The following is a 5,000-nucleotide window of genomic DNA, read 5'->3' as shown; positions in this document are numbered from 1 at the left end:
AAGAAGAAGAAGAATAGGAAGAAGAAGAAGAAGAAGAAGAAGAAGAAGAAGAAGAAGAAGAAGAAGAAGAAGAAAAAGAAGAAGAAGAAGAAAAGAAGAAGAAGAAAAGAAGAAGAAGAAGAAGAAAGAAGAAGAAGAAGAAGAAGAATAGGAAGAAGAAGAAGGAAGAAGAAGAAGAAAAAGAGGAAAAGATGAAAAAAGAAAAAGAAGATGAAGAAGTAGAAAGAAGAAGAAGAAGAAGAAGAAGAAGAAGAAGAAGAAGAAGAAGAAGAAGAAGAAGAAGAAGAAAGAAGAAGAAGAAGAGGAAAATGAGGAACGAGAAAGAAAGGTTTTTTGCAATTAAAGAGCAAATGAGATAATGAGAGAAACACAAACTTTGGACGATGAGATGGTGAGGTGGTTTTTCGTATCCTTCTTGATTGCTAACTTGTGTTGACCAGTTGACAATCAGATGAGGACCGGACCCCACCATTCCTTCCTCGGTCTGATTGGTTGATCTGGATGCTAAGTGGCCAGAAATATCAAGATTTCTTCAAGAATTGTATGTACGATTGTCATCTGTCGTGATTGAAGAGCACACACACACACACACCAAGACTTACATCATCCTGCTCCCTGATAACATGGCTAGGCCCAGATGTTCATGTATACACCGTAAATCAAATTTTTCCTCATACCGTCTGTACCTTCTCTGCTGGCTGAGGTCACTCAGCGTACCACCATCTGAGCTCAGGAATGTCTCTGTGCTATCTTCATCTTACGCAAGCTCACTTAACGCATCTTTAGCCTTGTTATCCCACCCTACACTCAAGACCCAACTGAAAAGAGTATAGGGAGTTTAAGGGCAAAATCTTGTCATAGTTATTTGTAAGTAGATAATTTCTCTCTCTCTATGTAATTGGCATATCGACTTTCATTTCACATTTGTTGACGTTTTAAACTTCCACCACTATAGCCTTAACTCTTCCTCGTCGTTCATTTATTCCATACCCATTTTGCACTCCCATATCATCAAGGTAGACTGAGCTATATTCTTCCTAAATCACTTTTTTCATACTCTCAAACTCTCCCTCTAACCTTTCAATATTTTCCACAAAGTTCCGGCTACTCACTGATCTTCCATCATCCTTCCCGATATTTCAATATTCTTTAACTACTTGTGATTCCCCAAAACTTCAAAATCACGTCACATAAGTAGAAGTTACTTCACACAACTTTACAGTGTCTCTTCTGTCTCATCCACGTACATACAGAAGCGTCTTGAAATGTACACACCCCAGAAAATTGTTGATACAAATCTCAAAGTCACTTTTGTTCTCAATATTCCCATATTTCAGTAGCTCGAACCATCTTCGAAAAACTCGTTCCTCATATATCACCCAAACTCGAGAGTTTCTATCCTCTATACTTCTAAAACAGTGGGTCGAGGGAGGGCCATATGCAAGTTAAGGGCAAGTAAAAAAAAGATATTAAGTTTTTAAACATCTTTTATTTGACTTAGTTTGTATCCAGCAGACTGTCGAATGGAAACATGTATATATCAGCATATATATAGTATCACATAAAAATTCACGTACACATATATGTGCGCTATGTGCGCCTGTTGGGAAATAACCGGTGTAGACCCCGTTGCTCACCAGCGTGAGACGAAGGGTATTCGAGTACATAGTATTCGAATAGTTATTTCCTATTAGCCAGGCCCATAGCCTAGCGGTAGCATTCCCGCCTGTGGCACTGGGGTTCCCGGGTTCGATCCTGGCTGTTGAAGGTTTGTATGTTCTATGAAGGTGCGCGTTCATATGCACTTTATTCACACACACACACACACACACACATATATATACATATATATATATATATATATATATATATATATATATATATATATATATATATATATATATATATATATATATATCCAGCTATACTGTATAATTAACGGAGATCCGTCTTTGTGAGATCCGCTCAAGGCATTATCTGACTGAAACACTCAATGTGCCTGGGTAACTTTAAGTATTCTGACTTGACTAAGTCAGGTTCACTCCCGTTAACAGGTCGCACTGGATCTTCCTATAGCCAGGGAAGCAATTGAGGGATATTGATCCACGTCAAGTGTCCCCATGAGAGTAGAAGATTCGACTGAAGGGAGGGAGGAATATTATCCAATCTCTTAGCATTAATCGCATCGCGAGAGCAAGACATGACTTCTCTGTTATTTAAGACAGAGGGAGAGAAATATCGAGGGGAAAAATATGGTCTCTGCGTCTGAAGAAGACGCTAAATTTCTTAATTCTGTGGAGGAGAGAGAGAGAGAGAGAGAGAGAGAGAGAGAGAGAGAGAGAGAGAGAGAGAGAGAGAGAGAGAGAGAGGATGTAGCTTGTTAGACCAGTAAGAGTTTACTAGGAGGGCACACACCAGAGGTGGCGCTTGTTTGGGATGAGATGGGGAGTGTGGTGTCTTCTATATTCCACATGTTCCACTTACCTGTTAGAGGCGGTAATTTTACTGAAGTACATAACCTGGTCGGGGTCTTGCCTTACCATCAACCAGACTGGTTGATAAACGACCCGATCCTAGTCAGCGAGGTCGTGGCTTTCGCTCCACCGCATGTGGCTCAGTCGGGAGCGTCGACCAGCTCCCGCCTTGTGTGGTGGATATGATCATCACCCCACGATGTAGGCTGTTGTCTTCCCTTCCTCCTCCCAATGATGGTGTCTATCTTGGACACCACACACACACACACACACACACACACACACACACACACACACACACACACACACACTGGCCACCAAACATCTCGTAGAGAGTAAAAAAACCACAGAAATACTTCAGGTTTCATTGTCTTTCTTGGTCCTCTCTGGTATGTCGGCCATTCAGCTGAAAATGCAATGCTTACAGGACCCCAGTTTGAAACCTGAAGTTGAGAGTCACTAGGAAGACGATGACGGACTTGAGGACATTAGAAGAACTTCGCCTTCTAATGTTCCATTAAAAGGGGTGAGGAGTGCCACTCCAAGCACCTGCTGGAGGGTCACACTCGAGGGACATTGAAATGTAAAGTTATTCCAAGTTCTTAACTGGGGACGCTGCCTGTGATACATTTTTTGTTTCTTCTCTTCTTCCTTGTCCTTCTTCCTTCTTCCCCCCAACTCAAGCCCTTCTATCCCTCCCAGGTCCTCTCCCCCCGATTCAAGCCTTCGATTTCCTCCAGATCTTCTTCCCCCACCCCAACCCCACTGAAGCCTTCCGCCTATTCCAGATTCTCCCCCCACTCATGCCCTCCATTTCCTCCCGGTCTTTCCCCACTCAAGCTCTCCTTCTCCTCCTGGTCCTTCCCCACTCAAGCCCTCTATCTCCTCCAGGTCTTTCCCCACTCAAGCTCCTCCACTTCCCCCCAAGTCTTCCCCTCACTCAAGCCCCTCACCTCCTTCACTTCCTCACCACTCATACCATCCCCTTTCAACCCATCCCCTCACCCCTGCCTCATTGTCTTATCTTCATCCACAATTTACTCTCAACTTTCTCCTTCCGGCCGCTACCCCAGACCCCATCACCTACAGAAGTCTGTCACCAGTGGGTGTGTGTCCATTTCCCATACCATTCACACCCCTATCCCTAAGCATACCACAAACTCGGCTCTGGGGTCTATAAACTCCCTAAACCCTATATATAATGCTATTCTAAGCGTCCTGCTCAGGATCGAATCCTTCCTTCTTCGTTTTAAGGCATCCAACCCTCCTTAACCACCACACACACACCCCTCATACCATGGACTCGGCTCTGGGGTCTATAAACTCTAAACCCTATATATAATGCTATTCTAAGCGTCCAGCTCAGGATCGAATCCTTCCTTCTTCGTCTTAAGGCATCCAACCCTCCTTAATCACCACCTACCAAGCAGATGTTGCCAACACGACACGGAATCAAGCACGTCTCTCGTCAATGATATATTTTGCTCCAGGATGAACATCCTCGTTTTCTATACATCCCACTAAAACATGGGTCACTAAACTAATACTGATCAAATCAATACACCCTGACCAAACATAGCTTGTTTGGCATTAGCATACATCACCAACACTTAACTGATGAATTAGCTTACAAGTTCCTTAATAAATCCTTCATCCAACAATCATTTCTACTTCGAATATTAGCCTAATCCACACAGATATGCACACACTCTAAGGAATCCATTCTGACACAGTTTCCACTGATTCTGTCTATTCAAAAGATGATGTTAATGTTTACACCAGTTATACTAATGAAGCTGTTTTGACACACGTTAATGATGCTAATTAGGCAGACCCGTAGGTAATGACATAGCTGCAGATTTTGAAATACATATTCATATATTGTGTATACTACATTGCACTGTATTGGAAAAGATCACAGTTGAACGCGTGATCAAGTTATGTTATGACCACGGGGGAAATGAAACGCGATTAGTTCCCAAGTGCAATTTCGTGTAATAATCACATCTTCAGGGGAGAGACAAGAAAGAAATACAACAGTATCTCCCCCGATAATGTGACTATTACACGAAAGTGCACTTGGGAGCTTATCGTGCTTCATTTTCCTCGTGATTATATGCGTATATATATATATATATATATATATATATATATATATATATATATATATATATATATATATATATATATATATATATATATATATATATATATATATATATGAGGGTAGTAAGTCAATGTTCATGATTGGGTAAAAGTTGTGTCGTGCAAGTTGCCACATTTCCTCATGGATTTCTGACCATTTATCTTGACAGTTGAGATGTTCTTGTGTGGGGGGGATAACCCCCCTCCCCCGTCCCCGTGTGGGACATATCGCTGGGCCCCCTTTTGTCCCACGTTGTGGTGTTCTCTCTCACTCAAATTTTTTCGTCTGGGCTCTCATACATTTTTGGTCCCAACGTTTGAATCTCTCTCCTCTCTCTCTCTCTCTCTCTCTCTCTCTCCTCCTCTTCTCTACTCTCTCTT

Source organism: Panulirus ornatus, chromosome 71 (genome assembly GCF_036320965.1).
Source record: "Panulirus ornatus isolate Po-2019 chromosome 71, ASM3632096v1, whole genome shotgun sequence".
Classification (NCBI taxonomy): domain Eukaryota; kingdom Metazoa; phylum Arthropoda; class Malacostraca; order Decapoda; family Palinuridae; genus Panulirus; species Panulirus ornatus.
The sequence above is the reverse complement of the archived record's forward strand: the minus strand, read 5'-3'. Positions refer to the sequence as shown.